Here is a 21,683-nt window from a genome sequence, read left to right as displayed (position 1 = left end):
CTCTATGTTTTTACTGGGGGGTGGGGTTAACAACAATGGCTTATGAAGCTGACCGTAGCACAGTAAGAATAAATTCACAGATAGTTGTGAGGCATTTAGACACTGCAGTGAAAGAGGTCCTGGAAGTGCCTGGCCAAAACTGTCAGTTATTTGTTTTATGTTAATATATTAACCTTTCCTCAGCAGGATAGAGGCCTAAAGGGCATCCTTTATTCTCAAATTCCTTCTCTCCTCTCAAAATAGCCTAGATGTAGCTGAAGCAACTGAGGAACAAAAGGCTAAAGACTGCTGGAAAGATGAGAGCTGCTTAAGCTAAAAAGGAAATGGTTATGAAGGATTAGAAGAAACGTAGTAGCTCTCCTGGGCTTTCAGCTTAGCAGAGCAAACCATGACCAGCTCTTGTGGTGACCCTGAAAGAGAGGTTAGGAGGAGAGCAAGAGCTCTAGGATTTTCCTTCTTACATCCAGCAAGATAAAGAACATTACATTAACTCATGGCAATGTGGGAAAACAGAAGAACAAATATGGATTGACTGCTTTTTTAAAGTGAGATATGAAATGAAACACGTATCACCAGAACAATCTCTGATCAGAGATAAGATGAGGTTCCCCAGCTATACAGTATCCATGGGAGTTAACTATCTGTGGATAATCCACATTACTCTTTTCACAGAGCTATGATCTGATATTTAATTTTTCCACCACATTGTGTTTTTGGCAGTATTTTTTTATTATGTTGCATAAGAACCAAATTGGTTTGTAGCTTTAGGATGACAAACTCAAACCCTTCTTCAGGGTAATACTAAAAAATGAAGACATAGAAAGAGACTTCAGTGATGCACAGCCCTTATGTGTTGTTTTGTTACAAGACATGTATCATCATCTTCCCACGCATTTTTTATGCAAGAGATCTACGGGATGCTCAGCTTGGCACTCCACAGTATGCCACCACCATCAAACAAATGACAGGAAATTGGCAGCATGCTGTGGATTTGCTTTCTGCAGCTGAATGGAAAACACTGTTCGGTATGGACCGCCTGCCCTTCCCTCTCCACCCACTCCTGCCATGACTTCAGGTTTCCGAAGCAGCTCTCAAATTGAATAAAACCTCAGTCCTTTATAGGTCCAGTATAAAGTTTGCCAATGTACAACAAGAACTAACCACTCCTGAGGTGTCACCTGGGAGTCGTACAGCTCCTCCTTCTCTGCCCAACAACACTCCACAGAATATATTTTTTTATATAAAAGGGAAAGCTGGAAGAGAAAATACTTCATTAGAAATTTCAAGAAGATTTAGGGTGGGTGGGATGTGATCACTCCATCTGTGTTTTTGTTACAATTTCAACTGGAAACTAAGCAGTCAATTGCACATGCCACTATTAATGACAGTCTGTGCCCCAGGATGTTCACCCCATAGAAAATTAATAATTACAGTTAACAGTGCCAGTGCTCTCAAGCGGCCAACTCTGAGGCACACCTAATACTTCTTCTCTAGGCAAAACAGTCCCAGCTCTCTCAGCCTTGCCTCATATGTGAGATGCTCCAGTTCTTTAACCATCTTCACATCCCTTTGTTGGACTCTCTCCAGCATGTCCATGTCTCTCTTGTACTTAGGAGCCCACCACTGGACACAGTACTCCAGGTGTGGCCTCACTGGCTCTGAGCAGAGGGGAAGGATCACTTTCCTCAGCCTGCTGGCAACACTCCTCCTAATGCAGCCCAGGATACCATTTGCCTTCTACGCCACAAGAGCACATTGCTGGCTCGTGTTCAACTTGGTGTCTATGAGGACCCCCAGGTCCTTTTCTACAAAGCTGCTTTCCAGACAGTCAGCCCCCAGCATATGTCAGTGCATGGAGTTGTTCCTCCCCAGGAGGTACAGGACTTTGCACTTCCCCCTGTTCCACTTCATAAGGTTCCTGTCAGCCCATTTCTCCAACCTGTTGAGGTCCCTCTGGATCAGAGCATGACCTTCTGGTGTATTAGCCAATCCTCACAGTTTTGTGTCATCAGCAGACTTGCTGAAGGTACACACTGTCACAACATCCAGATCATTAATGAAGATGTTAAACAGGGTTGGACCCAGTACTGACCCTTGGGGTACACAGATAGTTACTGGCTTCCATCTAGACTTCATGTCACTGATCACCACACTCTCTGGGCCTGGCTGTTCAGCCAGCTTTCAGTCCTTACTGTCTATTCACCTAGCCCACACTCCATCAATTATCTTCTTTATAAGGATGTTATTGGAGACAGTGTCAAAAGCTTTACTAATATCAAGGTAGACAGAATCACTGCTCTCCCCTCATCTACCAAGTCACTCATTTCATCACAGAAGGTTACCAGGTTGGTCAAGAATGACTTCCGCTTTGCCCACGCTGGCTACTCCTGATGACTTTCCTGTCCTTCATGAGCCAGCAAATGGTTTCCAGGATTAGCTGCTCCATCACCTTCCCAGGGATCAAGGTGAAGCTGACCAGTCTGTAGTTCCTTGAGTCCCCCTTCTTGCTGTTTTTGAAGACAGGAGTGGTGTTTGCTTTCTTCCAGTCCTCAGGCACCTCTCGCAGTCTCCATGATTATTCAGAGATTCATCTTCTTCAGCAGTCAGTGCATCTCATCAGGGCCCATGGACTTAAGTATGGCCAGTTTGCTTAAGTATTCTCTAACCTGATCCCCTTCCACCAAGGGTAAGTCTTCCTCTCTCCAGATTTTCCCCCTGGTCTCCAAATTCTTAGATTTCTGAAGGCTGCTCTTCCTAGTAAAGACTGAGGTGAAGAAAGCATTCAGTACCTCATCCTGTTTCCCAGTCCTGGGTCATAAGGGCCCCTGACTCATTCAGCAGCAGAACCACAGTTTCCTCAGTCTTCCTTTTGCCACTTATGTATTTATATATATTCTTCTTTTTGCCTTTGACATCCTTCAGCAGATTCAACTCCAGTACCCAGGATGTACTGGGGATCCCATACTTAGGATGTCCAATACTCGGAGTGCCAAAGCTGGAAATAAAAGGCAGCATAGACTACACAGAGCCCTGTTGAGGGGTACAGCCTGGGTATGGGCTTTGCAGATTCTCCTCGAAATGCATTGCAGAAGCATAGATAAGTGTATACTTCACACACATTGGACTTCAATTTGGATAAAAGCTCCCTAAACAAAATGAGGTGTTTTTCAAATAAAGTCTTGTAGGAGAAATGCCATTTCAAATCTGAGCCCAATTCAGCAATGTCTTCCTGGGGCTTATCCAATCTGGGACCAAATTTAGACCCAAGCATTTGCGTACGTGCATTGCTTTCCCTCACAAGAAGTTCTTGGCGGGAAGGCATGTAATTTCCAGCAGAGCTAACTGGGAAAGGAAGTACAATTAAGCCTGCAAAAGCCAGGCAAAATCTAACCCTTATAGCAAAGAGCTGCTCAAAACAATCATAGTTATTACAGTGGATAAAACTCACCAACATGTGCAAGGAGAAGCTTGAGGAAGGACAGATGCGAGGCCTGGATTTTAAGGCAAGTGCAGGGGGGCAAATTTTATCCCTACCAGATGGCCCTATGATTACACAACAGTTCAGCACAGTGCTGGAGTTCAAGATTTTCTGTCTATGGCCTTGCAAGAAGTAGCTTCAGATGAGTTTCAACAGAGTAAATATGCACCATTGACTTTTATTCAGTTTTATTTAATAAACTCTTGCAATACGCTTTTAAAAATGCACTTCTACATTATGACTGCTACTTCTCATACTCTCCCCCTTAATCTCTTTCCTCCTAGATCTTTAATTGTGTAGAAGAACCACTGTGATGTATTTAACTTTCATATAATTTCCCTGTTTGGCAATAATACCCCCAATTAACTACTGTTCTCATTAACTAATTTACTCATTTATAATCAAGGGCAATGGCTGCAACAGTTCTAATAATACGCCTTGTTAATAATGTCTTAATGAGGATTATCCTTATACTGCTCTCAGAAGGTTCTCTTTTTCCCTAAAATGAGAAAAAGCATATTAATGCAAAATAACCTTCTACCTCCTGGCTAAGTGTTTTGTTGGAATGAAAAGAAAATATGGAAAAGTACTGTAGATTTTTAACCTCCATAGACTACCATTTAGAAATTCAGTGACTTACAGTAGGCGGAGTACATGATGCACTAGTCCATAAATCAGATCTAGCTCCAGCGCTCTTTCTTCCTTGCTATAATTAGACGCCAGGAGGCTCCTTTATATCCTCAGTTGCATTGGGGTGCAGGCATGCTCATCAGTCTCACTGGGTGTAGTAAAAATAATACTGTTAATTAACTTAGGAAAATAAGTAAAAGCAAAATTAAAATATCTAGTCAAGCTTTTACCAAATTAAACTAAAAGACCAATTCTAAGAGAATCTTCTCCTCTAAAATTATCTAAGGAAACACAATAAAACTGGAATGACTGAACATATGTTCTGCTAGCAGTAGCACTGAAAATTTAACATCTAGAATAGGCAGCTAATGAGACAGGTTTACTAATGATCAACAAAAGGATCTGGCATGGTCATGTTAAAAATAGAAGCTCACACATATACAGGTAAAATAGAGAAGCTGCAAAAGAAAGCTTGCATTTAAAATAAAAGGGAACAGAAGCACGAATCAATGCATGGTCAGGCAACCTCCAGAAGTTTAAATGTTAGAGGAAGAAGCACTTGGTGAAAGATAGCTCTATAATGCATCTGAACTGATAGAGAACTGAATGCATCTCTCATTGTACAGTTTTGCCAAAACAGAGATCACCCACAGACTGGTCTGACAGTCTCTGGGGAATAGAAACCTATTCACTGTCACCTGTCCAATGCACATTTTGCTGCGCTGCGTTCTGTACACATAAAGACCCACTGACCTCTGATGATCACTATATTTTAAAACAAAATTATAAACCCTTTAAGCCTTCCATCTTCCAGCATGTTATTCAGATGTCCCTGCATTCCCTGTTTCAGCACTGTTAAGGTTTGAATCTTGCCTTCAGTGATCAATTAAGATTTTAAGGTATACTTAGGTGAGGAAAATAGTTGAATCGCATTAGTTCTGAACATATGATAAGCACCTGTGATGAGATGGGGAAAAATTTATCTTCAGAAGTCAATATTATTTACCATCTGGAAATGTTGGTTTGCCATAATCAGTTCTTTTCTGTCCTATATTTTCTTTTTAATGAGTGAAAATTAGGAAGATAAAAAGAACAATGTCCAAGCAATGTTTCTGTTTCCGATAATCCATTGCAGCTACAGCTACAAAGTGTCCAAATACATTCAGTTCGGCATTTAGTATACTGTAAAAATGGTCAATGTCACACTGTTTTTCAATATTTTGCAGAGATGTCAGATCAAGGCCCGTTCAACCTACACATCTGACCACACCCCTAATGTATGTTTTTGGTCAAGCACAAAAGTTCGAAGTAGCCTTAGCATTAATTTGTATAAGAGAATTCACTAACACAAAAATAAATTTCATTAGTTTTTATTATTCCCTGGAAGGTTCCCTTGATATCAACAAATACACATGCATGAAAACTTGGCTGTACTAAATTGATCAGGCATTTTCCTATTGACTTCATTGGAGGCACTATTTAACCTGGTGTCTTATGAGGAGTAGATTTTCCTCTCCCTTGAGGAGTCACTGTCTTTATTGTGGGGCAGATGGCATACTTTATATAGCAATTCTGAGGCAGCTCATGCAAGTGATAAGAACTTTCTGAACAAATTTTGATGGACTCTGAGGCCATATGAGAAGGTAGTTAAATAAATTCATAGAATAGAGTTTCCAAAAAAAAAAAAAAAAAGAGATGCTTTTGCTCTCTTCCTTGGGCTTTGAAACAATGTAAATCATCTTATTTGGTACTGAATTTAACAATGAGGGCCTTGCCCCTTGACTGGGTACAAACTACTTCTAAATCACTGGTGTGCCAGTTCAATTCCATCACTTATTTATTTTTTTTTGGCTGGAAGAATTTAAAGTCAAACTTAATTAAGCTACTGACATTGTCAGAGAGTATACAGGAAACTCTTTAAAATATGAGTCTTGTGTGACTTGGCTCTTGATATCAACCCTGTTTTGAATTCCTAAGTTATCATTGTTTAAAAACTTGTTGTAAAGGCTGTAGTTTTTCCTGTGGCTGGTGTTTGTCATATTTTGCACAGGTCTATGCCTTCCTTTACACTGAAACATGTGCATTTTTCTATAGAATATGCTATATGTACTCAGCTAGCTCTTAATTACAATTTGTTTCTCCCCAGTTGAAAGTACTTGGAATGTATATCCTTCAGAGACAGGCAACTTCACTTTTTCTTCCTATTGTGAAAAGCAAGCTGAAGATAGAGGGGAAGAATTGAGGATGGAGCTGAGCAGCACCTGGTCTGACATTTTTTAGTGCTTACCTCACTGTTAATGGACATTGATATTTTTCTTCCTGTGTTTGCAGGACTGGCTTGACTAGGACATAAATAGAGATAAGAGAGGCTATAGAGAAAGACAAATGGAAAGAAGCACAGCTGCAGGATGGGGATTAATATATCAGGCTCATGAAATGTTGGTAAAAATGTGCACAAAACATGACAGTCATAAAACAGGACACTGGCCAAGTAAAAACCATGACCTTCTCAGTCCAAAATCTTCCTATAAACCAATACACAGCTTTAGGTCACCAGTAGACTTTGCCAGCTTTGGAAAATGGAACTGGTAGTACATTTTTTCATATCTTCTAGCCAAAATCTTGGTCCTGTTAGACTTCAGGGAGTTACACATCACTGGGATTTCAGTGCTAATGAACTCTTTCCACTCCAATAATTTCACTTCTTTGAAAGCCTATGATTCAGCCAAAACCGGAATTGGTTTTCTCATTGATATAGTGATACCAGCTCATTCACTTAGAGGTGCAGAGTAGATTTGCCATTTGATTATCTCCTGGACACTAGAACACCTTGAACTAATAAATAAAAATGAATACAACTGGCAGAGGAGGCCAAAAGTTTCAAAACCAGTCATACTGCCACATTAAATCCTTAGTTGGAAAATTAAAAATAACCATGTTCTGTTCAAAGCATATGAACAGCATATGAATGAGGAAAATGTTCATTTACACAATTCAGACTGGTTCAATTCAAGAAACAGCCAACCAGCTGGCCAACTTGCAAGATGGATTACTTCTTCACACATCACAATCGAAGTATAGACAGATTGCCATTTCATTGTACGTGATTATTTCAGACTTCAGTTTATAATCATTAGCTTTTTAGACATAGTTACTATAACCCATTTAGCAACAGCCTGGACCTACTACCTGAATACCTTCATCTACTTGTTCTGAAGGACAATGGCAGAGACAGAAACTTATTCCACCTCTCTTCATTGCTATTAAAGACTCCTTAGCCCAGGTCTGTGCTAAACATTGACACTCAGACTTGAGATCCATCTCCATCTGTTGAGGTAGTATCTCTGTTCTGGTCTCCTGGGCCAGTTATTACTTTTTCCAGCTTGTGATGGAAAACTGGTAAACAACAGCAGAAGCTAAAAGGCCACTATTCAGAGTCCTCTAGAAAAAAGGAAAAAACCTGAGGAACAGATCTAGGAAATGCTACACAAATTAAAGATTAAAGGAAAGGGCTGGCCTGGTGACATGCCATGGATGCTCAATATCTGTTAGGATCTGGCTCTGTGCTTTTGCTTACGAAAGATAAGCCCAGGACCCCCCTTCCTTGAGTCAGCAATAATGTAAAAGTAATTGAACATCCTGCAAGGAGAGGTCTGTCATGTTTTTGTATTTCACTGTTTCAATAACCTGACGTTATTAAAATTTCTTCCAACCTTCTTGCTATTAGGCAGTGCCTTATCTGATCAGTTATGATAGATGGAGTGGGCTGTTAGCTTATAGAGTTTCCTTCTGATACAGAATTACATGGTAGGCTGATTCTACCTGCATGGGAAAGTAAAAATAAGATTTTCTTTGGCTCCTTTCTCATTTTTCTATTTTGATTTCCTCATATTCTTTACCTAAGAATGTCAGAGACTAGTAACATCCCATGACTCCATTTCACACTTACTTAGCAATGGCATTTATGACTTACCTCTGGTAGCAATCTGCCTATGTGAAGGTATGCAATACATCATGGGCTCAAGCAAAACCTCCTTTTCTTCCTTCTACAGGATATCCTTGTACAGTTTTGGCTAACTGCGTTACCAATTTTTTCCACTACTCTTCTTCTGTAGCTTTTTCCACCTTCAATTCTAGAGATAGGAAACAAATATCAAGATGAATGTCTGCTTTTACAATTAATTCCTTGGGAAAAAAAAGCATAAGAATTTGCTTTGACATGCACATATTTATAATTGTCTTGAGTATTCTCAAGACACATCAGTGTATTATCTTTGCTAATTTCCTTTTAATTCTCCACAACAATAACCTCCCTCTTTACACAGGCCTCTAAAGAGCTGGTGCTGAATGTCTCCCTAGTATCCCCGGATGTTAGGATGCTCAACGCATATTCCCCAGCAGAAACAAAATCATGCCCATACTCAGCCCTAGAATGTAGCATTTTTAGACCAATACGTGGACACATTTGAATGATAAGAATCTCATATGTCTGTTTTTAATGATGGTTGTGATGTCTCCCCGAGCTGATGGCATGGAAATGTGCTGGCACTACAAGAAGAAAAAGAAAGCCCACCACCCTGTTACAATCTAGATTTACAACACACCAGACATTTTCATTACATTTTATACTATGCCATAAACATAGAACTATGTGTTTCTTTCTTTTCTCCATAAAATCCTGTGAGAACCCAGTGTGGGGCAGAGAACGATCTCAATGAACAAGTTTCCATAGCAAAAACCAGCCAACTCATTTGCAGAAAAAGAGGCTTCAGGTGGCATAGCTATGTGACAGAGATGACATGCCTTATTGCTCTTCGCCATATTTTCCTTAGCTTTCTTAAGTGGAGTCCCTTTTTACCTGTCTTTGGCCCTGTTGATGCAGAATTTTCTTACTATGGCAAACAAATCAATTCTGATAACAACCAGAATCAAGCAACCAATTTAGAGGCTTATTTACCAGGAAGATTTCGCCCTCTCAGTAAAAACAATTAGAGCTGTTGCCATAAATCCATTGCTGGCAGGTAGTACTGCTTTGATGACATCCATCAGCCATTTCAGTCCCATTCATTCTTTGCTGGACAAGGTCCTCAGCACACACTCTGTCACACATGAACGAACTCTCTTTCTGCTGTGCCAGAAAGCAGGATTGATTGGCAGTGCAAGAGCTTGGATGCACTAGCTGCATCGTGAGCCTGCCATTGGGTCTGGTACATCCTCCTTCCTGGTGCTTGCTCAGTGCTTCACACTCTATTTCACATCTTTGGTGGATAGCATTCATCTTGTCTAAAGTAAATGTAGCTGCCTAAAATTTAGATTTAGGCTAAACTAATCAACTATGTTGACTCTGTAGGCTGTGGAGAGAAATAGGTCTCTACCAAACACTGATGCTCTCCACCTGTCTCAGGTTGGAAAGACTGCTTTCTTCACAGGCTTCACTCTCTCTTCAGTTGAACAGAGAAGTGTCGTGAATGGACGGGGCAAGAATTTTAAAATACTGATGTAGCCTGTGACAGGCCATATTATACCACTATATTTATGGCTTTTTAGTTTTCTATGTAAGCAAACAGGAATTAGAAATACCATATGTGTAACAGTGATGTCCAGTATATATTAGAATATAGTGCTATATCATTACGTGACATGGTGACAGAGTGTTATAGCTACTATACAGAAGCTAATATGTACGGCTGAGGTACCATGAATATACATCCACGACCATCCATATGACATGGCCATAGCTGATTTTGCTTATCTTATGATCTAGCTGATTATCTAGAGACAACTCTGATGGCCTTTACCAGGCACTTCCTTCCCCTGTTCCAAATATGGGTGCTTAAACTGTGATTAGAAAATTGTCAAAGGCTCCCTGTACCAGAGAATACATTGAAATTATGAGCCTCGGAACTACTTTTTCCTGTTCTTTATGTTCTTGCACTAATTTATCCTTTTACCAGATCTCTTCTGCACTGGTTTTCCAAGTCTTTATGTTCTTTCCTTCCCCTTATTCCCTTTAGATTACCTGTTAATGTAAAATTGTAACAGCACAGTAGCCATTTCTCACGCTTTTAATGACTGCTCATAATTGCTGGTAAGAAAGGGAAGTAAATCATGTGAAAATGTGTATGCATAAAATTGTATTAGTGTTGTACACAATGCTGAGATCAGTAATGAGGAGCTTGGGCCTCAGTTAAGATATCCAGACAGCAAATATATACCAGGAAGAAGAGGCAGAATAGAAAGATGAAATAAAGTAGTCTGTAGAAACCTAAACGAATATAATAAAGAAAGCTATGTTAGGATCAGATGGATAAACCCTCTTCCCTTTGGGTGACATAGATAACACTGAAATAACTTTGGGAACTACTCGCAATAAATGACATCTGTGGCACCTAACTGGTGCCATTCCACTATCGCTCTGCAGGAGAAGTGGGGACTCCCAGAAAGACACTGCCTTCCTCACTGTAATCACTGCCTCCTGAAAACAGCAAACGCTGGGCTGCTTCTATGAAAACAGCCACAAAACCCCTTCATAAACTAGGTTCCTGGGACCAGGCTTTGGATGTCAGGGATCACACAAGCTCATGAACTTGTTCTTCACCAATGATAATTCCTTAATTTATTTTTGCACTTCTGTTTCTCAGCCCATGCTATTTAACTGAGGTAATAGGCCAAACATTTCAGAGGCCTCTCCTTACCTGGTGGAGGAAAAGATGCCAAATTCTGCCAAGGATCCTGGGGAATGCAGCAAGAGAGGGCTTTCAGGAGAGAGAGAGTTTGAGTTGTTTCATGGTTTGTTTATTTCTGGAGCAATGTCTACAGCTCCTGCCTCCATGGGTATCTTCTAGCAACACAGCAGTGTTCACTCTTCAGACAGTAACATCATGAAATCAGAGGTGTAATACAGTTCAATACTGGCTTTGTGAATGAATAGGTGGAATTACAGTCCATCTCAGCTATAAAACATGGCTTCAAAAAAGGCAAGCTTCGCTAAGGACTTGGCAGTCAATTCAGTAACACAGTACTCTTCCTTGTCCACCTCTCCCAGTAAGGGGCTTTTAGATTGAAGAAGGAAAAAGCTGAAGCAATGAAGTTGAAAAGAATGCACATTTTTATATTCCTGTGAGAAAAAAACTTGGTTGCACTAATAGTATATTTCAGTTTAAGCTGTAACTTGTCAAACTCATAAAAGGCCCAGTGTGCAATACTGAGTATCCAGTACTTACCTCAAATCATCTGCTGTTGAAAACCTGGTCATGTCTCCTGAGGTTTGCAGCTAAGTGGTTCCAATAATTGGAGCTGCACTTGACCAGCTGCTGTTTAAGTCTGGCTCCCCCAATTACAGAGACCTGCCTGGTTTCCCCAAGGCAATTGTCTCATTAGGACATCCATGTTCATTTCTGCAGACCACATCAGGATTTGCACATTCAAGGTTACCTAGCGCATGTGCTCCTCAGAAACGCCAAGTGCTTCCTATGTCAACACAGATATTAGTTAGAATGTATTAACTTTGATTAGGATAACCCGGGAGGGTAGGCAAGAGTGGATGACAAGAAACTGATAATCTTCTTGTGATCTATTCTACAAACATCAAAGAAGGTGAGGTTTCGGGGCTTTTTGTGTTAGATCTCTCCTTTTTTTCCTCTTTAAGGAAGGGTGAGCATTGTGAGAAGGGAGAGAGGTGAACTGCCCAGGTGCATTTTGGAGTTCAGAGGAGACAAGGAGGTGCCAGATCTGAAATCTAATGCACCTCTTGCTGTCATGCAAATCTACTTCAGTGGCCTGTTTGTGGGCATGTGCAGGACAGATCCCAGATTTCCATAGTACCTTTCAGTCTATCTTTTAAAACAGCTTGCAAACAGCAGCGAGGCTTCATACACAAACGACCTCCTTTCGCAGGCAGATGTGTGTCCTGGCTGATTTGCTTTTATAGTAGTTCTGTAATGTGAAACATATAAAATAGCAATCTTAAACACAATTTGCATTTCCCTTCTTTCTGACCTGATTCTGATCTCAGTAAATCAAGTTAGTGGCTGATGAGTCCTGGGCTTCACTTCTGGAACACAAACCAGTTCTTACCATGCAATATTTCCCTTATTATATTATCCTTTGAGGTACGGGGGTAGAAGAAAGCCATTTTCTTTCTGGGATCTGAATGAGATGGCCACAGCTGTAAGGTTGCATTAATGTACAGATAGGTTGATGGGACAGCTGAGTCAAGAACATCTTTGTTGCATAAGCTAAGGAATAAGAGTTCCCTGTTCTGGGAATGGAAGCTAATAGTAAGTGTACAGGATGAGGAAATGACTGAGTTTCATAACTCCCTCTGCAGAATTGTGTATCTCACCAGCTTCCCATTACAGAATGCTGTGGCTGGTGCCTCAGGTACTTAGATGACTTTTGAACATGCATTTCTTTGCTCCAGTGTTTTCCATACTTAATGCCTATTCTCAGAAATATCCCATTAACATTCTCTTTGCTGTAAGTGCCCCTAGTGACTTGACATTTGGGAATAAGCAGCTTATGTGCCCTAAGATGTCAGTTAATTTTAGCAGTGGCAAGGCTAGTGATGGCAGCCCTCCCCACACAAAAATATGGGTAGCATGCTCATAAATCCAAATGTTAGTGGTTTGAAAAGGCTGACAGCTTCTCCCCCTGTTTCACGGAAAGGAAAAAGAGGTAATTTCAATATGAAAAAAGGCATCTGCATACATTTGCTATGTGAGGTCACTAGCGCGTATCCCTGCCAACACTGCCAGCTTTATTAGTATCTTGGTCAAATACTCAAATCTGGCATATTTCACTGCTTCATGCCCTTTGTCTTCAAATACTGTTGCTATGTCTGCAGTGCACTGCCAGGGTAAAAATAATATATTGCAGATTTCGGAGCACTGCCTTCAGTGTAGCCTGGATTGTGTCAAGCAGAATTTCACCTGGGGGAGAAAAGGAGGAAAAAAATAACCCCTTGTATTCCTGAGTTTCTAGCTCACTGCCGCTGGATTGATCTTGGGACAAACTACTTATGGGCATCATCCCCACACAGAGCTGGGGGTCCAGAGGAAGTACCCACAGTGAGCCTCTGCTGTTAGGAAGAGCCATCACAGAATCAAACAGGTTGGAAGAGACCTCTGGGATCATCAAGTCCAACCTTTGGGCTAACACCACTGTGTCAACTAGACCATGGCACTAAATGCCACACCCAGTCTTTTCTTAAACACCTCCAGGAATGGTGACTCCACCACCTCCCTGGGTAGCCCATTCCAATGCCTAATAACCCTTTCTGTGAAGAAATTTTTCCTAATGTCTGACCTGAACCTCCCTTGACATAGCTTGAGGCTATGTCCTCTAGTCCTGTCACTAGTTGCCTGGGAGAAGAGGCCGACCCCCACCCGACTACAACCTCTTTTCATGTAGTTGTAGAGAGCAATAAGGTCTCCCCTCAGCCTCCTTTTCTCCAGGCTAAACAACCCCAGCTCCCTCCACCACTCCTCATAGGACATGCCGTCTAGATCCTTCACCAGCTTTGTTGCCCTCCTCTGGACTCGCTTCAGCATCTCAATGTCTTTCTTGAAGTGAGGGGCCCAGAACTGAACACAGTACTCGAGGTGTGGCCTCACCAGTGATGAGTACAGGGGGACAATTACTTCCGTAGTCCTGCTGGCCACACTATTCCTGATACAAGCCAGGATACTGTTGGCCTTCTTGGCCACCTGGGCACACTGCTGGCTCATGTTCAGCCAGCTGTCCACCAATATCCCAGGTCCTTTTCCACCAGGCCACTTTCCAACCACTCTTCCCCCAGCCCGTAGCGCTGTATGGGGTTGTTATGGCCAAAGTGTAGGACTCGGCAATTGGCCTTGTTGAACTTCATACCATTGGTCTTGACCCATCTATTTAACCTGTCCAGATCACTCTGCAGAGCCTTCCTACCCTCAGGCAGATCAACACTCCCACCCAACTTAGTGTCGTCTGTGAATTTACTGAGGGTGCACTCATACCTACATACACCTCTCACACCAGAATCAGAACTGTAGAGAGTAAATCGTAAGTAGTCATGATTATGGTCTTTGGGGCCTGCAGCATGCACAGCTTCCCTCCCACCCCCATGACAGGATAGGCACGATACACCTTGCTGGAGGGTGCTACTGCAAAGAAGAAAGAGAAGAGAAAACCCTTTACCTCCCTTGAGTTACCCTGTGCTTGAATATCTGCAGAAAAGATATAGTTTACTGAATCCTGGGACTGAAGAAGCCTGCTTTATGCAGGTTGATGTCTTGAGGCTGGCTGATATTGCTTTAAGAAAGGTGCAAGTTTTGGCTGAAATTCTGCCTGGAGCTGGGACAAGTTCAAGGCCAGGAGGCTCTGCTCTGTGGGGTTCCCACTACACTCACTATCAGGGTATTTGCAACAAGGTTCCTGGTCTTCCTCCCTTATTGACTTCCAGACCCTTGTCTCTCTCTCTCAAGTTTGGATGATATCACACACCTGGTTCAAAAATTACTGTGGGGAGAGACAAGTGCATATGCCCATAAGCACAATTTTTATAGGACACTATGTGCCTGCATCAGCTGGATAACTATTCCAATAAAAAAATCTGTAAACTTCAGATAGAGAAGTCTCAACAAAATAAAAAAATTCCTGCCTGGAAGTGACATTTTGTTACTCCGAGTCTCTGTGGCAAATACGGCAGCAGGTCACAGTTGCATCATTGCTCAGTGCAGCCCTGTCCTCCTTGTACCTGCACCAGACAAGTATTCCCAGAGCTGGTTGAACTATTCAGTCCTCCTTAGCAGACTCCAAATTGTGAGCAGTACTTGTTTCCACTCTTATTAACATGCTCTTATTAACATAAAACTTGTTTCAGCTCTCCAAGTGCCACACAGTAGAGGTCAGGCCTGGAAAGAAAAATCATCTAGACCCACCTTGCTGCTGTTGTTATTTATGATGCTTTGAGTTCAAAGACCGTTTGAGGGGATGCTGAAGACACTTCAGAGTGTTTTACTTTATCCCGTGACAGAGTGTGCAAAGCTAGGCATGTGGGGAGAAGATAGGATAAACTTATCTTTGCAAAGTCTGTCACAGCTGATTTGCTAGTCTATTACTGCATTCTCAGAGTGGGATGCTCCCACTGACTTCACTGGTGCATTGGCTGAAACAGGTTAGCTTTTGGCAATGTTTCAGGGTTCAGTGGAAAACAGTGATTCTCAGTGAGCCTAGGTATTTCAGAGCTAGAAAAAAAGAAAGGCTGACAGTATGTTTTACTCTGTTGGAGGAAGAGAGAAGGAGCGAGACACTGGTTTCATAAGTAGTTCAGAAGATAGGAAGTGCCAATATTAAAATATAAATTTTTGTTGGTCTGCTTTAAGATCACCCATTGTTGAGCAAAGCTCTCAATAAAGCAAGGCACAAAAGTGCAAGCTCTGGATGGAGTGATAGCTTTAAAAGTGGATTTTGCAGCTTTTGTTAAATTTCATTCCATTCTTAAGCTGTCTGTACTGCTGATAACCAGGGCCTGCTTTGCACTGGGGTTGGGACGGGGGTAGCTAAGGTGTACTTTTTTGTATACTTCTCTATATTTCAAACATTGGTCGACAAAGGCTTGTTTTCCTGAAGAATTTCAATCTCAGAGAAGTATAGGAGATTTTTATCCCCCACCCCAATGACTCTCTCTTTTTTGAGATCCCAGAGGTTATTTCTGGTGACTGGAAGAACCTAGGATACTGCCAGTTCTGAGATACTGCCAATCAAGATTTGACACATTACAGCCATGTCTTCCAAGTACTGGGGCACAGACTGAAAGGATCAGGATTTGGAGGAAAAGCAGTCCTATAATCCTAGGTACTGGGTGCCCACGTTTGGCTCTGCTTTACAGTTCTGTTGTAAAATCATAAACCTCAAAGTATTCAGGAGACAGGAAAATAGATCTCTTAGAGCACTAAGGATCAGTGATGCAACGAAATACCTTAATAAATTCATGTGACCTCTCCCTTATTTACCATTGTGCCTTCCAGGGCTCTGTCAAGTTGAGGTGCAGGCCATGCCAAAACATCTGATGCATAATGAAATGAAGACCAAAAAGATTAGGCAGGGGCCTCACTCTCCATTGGGAGAGACTGGCCAAAGGGAATCTTACAGATTCGTTTCTTCGGGTTTTGCTGCATCTTAGGTGGGTTTTGCTGTGTGTCCCTTGCATCCTGCTGCTAGTTCTGACTTCCTTCTCCCTCTTCTAGTGAGGACTGGTTTGTTCTGATGGAATCCTTAAATTTCTTTTCCCCCATAAAATCACAGGGACTTCTTTAAAATCAATTTTCCCAGTTACTATTAACTTACTAATCTATCTGGTCTCCAATATGTTTCCTAGAATAATTCCTTCTAATTGTAGACAATATCATGATCATAGTTGAAAACACATAAGCCTTGACTTGAAGGGAATTTTGGGGAACCACAACTGACCTCCCCCCCTTTTCACTTATATAGCCAGAGTTCTGATAGTTACTCCGAAACTCCCAAATATTAAATCACATTTGGAAGTGATGAGCCAAAAATATGGAGATCAGCTCTCCTTATGGTTTCTGGGTTTAGCTTAATCTCAAGGTGATAGAATAGAGTTGCAGATGACACAGTTTCCCTTTATTCCAGGTATGGCCCAGCCTGTACACCAGACTTCCCTGTGCACACTGAATAAAGGGGAAGTCACATGATTATTTGACCACTGAGACTTGATATAAAGTTACCAGAGCAGGATACCAGGTTTCGGAGGGATTGCCATTATGGTACGCTACTGCCAACTGCAGTAGAATGGAGGCACATGGACAGACTCGAAAGCCTGGCAGGCTTTACTGGTAGATTTTAGTTTGAAAATTTCTCAAAGTCTCTCCTTATAAATAAGAGACATACTGTATGATTTGAAATAAAATGTCTCAGTCAGGAAAACAACCCAATGACATCCATCCCAAGTACTCTTCTCTTACCTGTTCACCCTACTAGACTAGTAGCCTCTTCTTGTGGAACTAGGAATCATTTCACTGACACTGCTGTTGTTCCTGGGCACGACTCCTACAGTGACATCTGTGAATTTGCAAAACCAAGGGATGGAACAACTAATCCAACAAGAGTCATGAATAGCTGAACATAAGCTACTTCTCATATGCTACATTTGAATGTTCTTTCAGTTCCACTGCAATGTGAAAATAATAATGAAAAAAATCTTCATTTCGTAAATGATTTGCCTACCCAATTCCACTGGTTTACTTACACCTTTAACTGTGTACTTGAAAATTCATTGGCATGTTGCTTTCTTTTTCTAAGATTTATACAGGCAAGACAATTCATATTGCACAGGGAAAGAAACACCCATCACAATCAGCTTTAAATTGTTGCTGCTCAGTGCTGAATTTGGGTTCCTTCTCATTATAACCTATTGGAAGGAAAAGGGAAGCAAGAGAATAAATATCAAGGGCCAGTTTTTCCAACGGAACTCGCAAAAAGTCACAAATAGTATGTGCTAGTGTGTACATTTACATGACAGTAGGCATAAATTTACATATACAAAATATGTTGTTAGCTACACAGTCCTCTGTGAACATGAAGTGTCCTATTGCCTGCACAAACACAAACACTCGCAGATACCCTGAAAATATTTTTGCAGAATGATTCACAGTTGCCTTGAAAAGGTAAATGGAATTGGCAAGATTGTGCTGATATTTCTAACCAATGAAACTTTTCCAAAGACAGAACAATCACCTGTGCTCCTTTGGTATGAAACCCAGCAAGTCTGAAGCTGTAATTGTTAGTCATTTCTTAATGATCAAAGAACCACATTTTGTAACAAAGTAGTTTCTTTTCTCTTCCTTTTTTTAAAAAAATGTATTTCTCTCACCACCACCACCACAGAACATTGTAATACTTTTAAAAAACAAATTACTTCTGGGAGGAGAACAAGCATAAGTAATTTCAGCCCAAAGGGTAACTTTGCTGGAAAGTTTTATGCAGCTGAAGGTTTTAGCATGAGACTGTTTTTCAGTCATAACTATAATGTCATCTTATAATGAATGTTAGAAGTCAATTCTTCATTACCTAGCAAACCAGTAGGTGATTTGGATTTAAGAGACAGTGACAATAAATTTCCATCAGTCCAATTTAGTTTTCTTTCACTATCAGGTCATTACCTTCCGAATGCAAATCTGGAGAGTGTCTCCACAGCCACTCTTCGGAAATATTTGGAAGTGCATTAGCAGACATCTAGCTGTTTCTGCCTGTTATAGTAAGGACCATTAATCACTAATCCTTATATGAAAGTATCTGATGATGGTGTACTTAGTCTTCTTCCTAAGAGACAAAAGGAGGAAAATGACTGTTGTGTTCTTAGGAATATGCAGAGAGCCACAAAGGTCTTTTTATAATTCATAACTACATAATGGAAGGTAGCAAATAAAGAAAAACAAAGTATTTTATTTATCATGTAGAAAGAGCATTACTTTCCAGAAAAGCATTTTAATTTTCTTCATTACCACAGAGAAGTTTGTGTTCCTCTGCTTTTTATTTCCTGTAGGCTAGTCTGTGCTGTTTAGTCCATTTTTGTGGACCACTTTATATACACAAAGGACACAACCAAATACTGCTTTTCAGACTTGATCTCACGAGGAGAAACACTCTCCTTTAGAAGTGATGTGGGAAGGGGAATAAGGTAGCCATTACATCCTCATTAACATCGTCCCATGTCACACATACTGCCAGGGCAATGGCCAGGGCAATGAGAAGCCCCTCATTGCCATCACAATTACACTGAGCTCTGGGCTCCCACTGGCCTCCTGGGAATGGAAAGCGTCCAGAAACCACAGGAGAACTGCCCTGGCAGGTCTCAGGTCCAAAGACTGTCCTTACAAAAGACTGCCTGGGTGCTTGCTAATTGCTATTCCCTTATACACCTCAAGATCTAAGCCTGGAACAAATCACCAAATTTCAACACCATTGAGAAAGACTCGTTTTGTGATACAGAGATTGAAAATAGAGATAAACTATAAAATACTCAAAGACAATACATTCTTTCCAAAATGCCTAACTAATTTTGTAATATAGCCATGTTTAAATAACAGCATGCTTGTGAGAAATTAATACATATACTGTTAAACTCTGCTTTTCATGACAAAGATGATCAGGGTAACGATCAGGGCAGATCAGTTTTTCAAGCAGAAGTGCAGGCTTCTTTTGCTAAAATATACAAACAACTGTATGTCTTTAAGGACTGACTTAGTAAAAGAGATGAGCAAATCTGAAAGACAAACAGGAATTTTTACACAATAGTGTGTGTAATATTAGCTAAGCAATCGGATGTGACTGTAAGCATATATCTCTCTAGCCTGAATAGTTAAAACTATTCTCTGATCTGCTGAGTGAGACTTTTCAGTTACTAAATAACCTTTTTTTCAAAACCATTTTCCAACTGAGTCACTTTAGAAATTCAGATCAATGTTCTGTAGTAAAGAGTGGGCTCTGGGTTGAAATAAGGCAATTCTTAAGAGTTTGAAGTGCACTTGATAGTAATCCAAAACATGATCCAATACTAAAACTGCATTTAATGGACAGTGTTGAAATATGACAAAGACACTTAAGGTAAAACCAGTTTTTGATTAAATGTTTACAGATTGTCCTCTAAATTGACCTTTACTTAGCTAAACTGTAGCTTGAAACACAGACTTTAACAGCTTTTAAGTATAATTTACAAGCACAGACAAGTCAGCTACCTTTCAACAGAGACTGGCCAACATACAGTTTATAGCAAAAACTGTTCTTCAGTCCATGGTCTCACATGTTTTCAATGGGTTTACAACACAGCATTCAGGTTTACAACACAGCATTCAGAGTAAGCCTTGAAGTGAGGTGGTGCCAACCTATGGTGGGACCTAAGCACTATTTGTATCTGATCTGGGTGTTCACCAAATCATCTCAAAATTAGCTATTTGGAAAGGTGGGATGGGAACCAATAAAGTCTGAAATCCACTGACTTTGGAGCCAAAACCCAATATTTTTCTGTGAATTCAACCACAAAGTTTTGCATACCTCCAGTTGACAATCTCAGTTTTCTGTTACTGAAATAACTGCTGGGAGATTATGCTAATGAAAGATTCTCCAGAAACTGTTGTTGTGAGGAATAAAAGGAAATATGAGTAAATGGGGCAAAAATATGGCTGTAAGCGAAAAAAAATCACCTTCACCACTTTTATTGCATCTACAAATGTTCTTTTTCCTATTCTGCAGTTTCCCTGCACCATTTTCTTCAAACACCTGTTGCTTTGGCCCTTTTTCTCCTGTACAAGCTTAGGAGGTGTTTTAGCTAAGAGGCAATGGGAAGGGATCTCAGAATTTTTAGGCACAGAAGGTGAGGAAAGGATAAGAAAAGGAGAGGGGGAGAGACCTCTATTTCTACCTCTTTTCACTGCAGGCCCATGACAGACTCCACATCTGGCCTTTGGGCATCAGGGAGGTTTTGCTGTTTAAAAAAAGGGGGCTGAACTTGGAGCATGTTGAGTACCAAATTTAGTCTAGTGAGGGAGCAAGGAAGGACTTAAAAACTGCTGGTCCATCTGTGAGCAGCAGTTGGGAATAGGAAGATCTGGGAAGTACTTACTATAGATCATTACATCCACTCCCAGCACACTCTCCTAAGACAAGTCAGAGTGTGTGCTAAACTGATGCTGTTATAGTTTGGCAAGAGATCAAGACAAAGAAAAGAGCAAAATAAAGAAATCTTTGATATCCAAATCAAAGGAGATGTATTATGGGATTGCAAATTACACTGCAAGATTACTTTATTTAGTTGGTTTAATTAATGTGGTAATCAGATCTTTAAAAATCAAAACAACATAGAAAATGACTGAACGCTTTTCTAAGGCATTTCTACATTTTCTACGGCATTTTCCAAACTTTAATTCATTAATCCTTGCAACACACCTACAACTCATGTGTCATTGTGTTTTATATAACAGAGAAAAGTAGGACTCTGAAAGGAAAGCAAACGAGACAGTTTTCAGAGTCACAAAAGCATCCAACTCACCAGGTGGAATTCAGGTAGCTGCATGCACAATTGCTGACTTTTTAGCAAGTGTCCCCCCAGCCATCCCAAGACATCAAACCTGGAATCAGAGTAAGATCCAAAGTCAACAACAGAGCTTTGCAAAATCTTCACAGAGAATAACTTTAAGGACTTGCCCTAATTACAAGAGGAAAAATGCACCTTCAAATCAGTGACATGTCCCACACATACTGCCACATCTGGAATGGCATAGCTGCTGCTTTGAAAACTGAACCCTAAAGCCTTGCTCAAGACTAGACTAGGTCTGGAGTTCATCTCTTGTAACTTTAGCTACCCAAGCTAGTGGCCTAGCCTTCCATCACCATCCACATGGAACATAAACACCTCTAAAAGAGCAGTTCGTTCCATCTTGAGATGGGAGTTGAAGACGCATTTTTCTGATGGACCAGAGTGCCAGAGCATTTTAGACTGCACATCTACCTCTCAGGTGGCTGAAAGCAGGGAGATGGGTCTAACCCTTAGACAAACTTACTGTCATCTCTCATT

The sequence above is a fragment of the Nyctibius grandis genome, chromosome 7 (genome assembly GCF_013368605.1).
Source record: "Nyctibius grandis isolate bNycGra1 chromosome 7, bNycGra1.pri, whole genome shotgun sequence".
NCBI lineage: Eukaryota > Metazoa > Chordata > Aves > Nyctibiiformes > Nyctibiidae > Nyctibius > Nyctibius grandis.
This window is presented reverse-complemented; position numbering follows the sequence as displayed.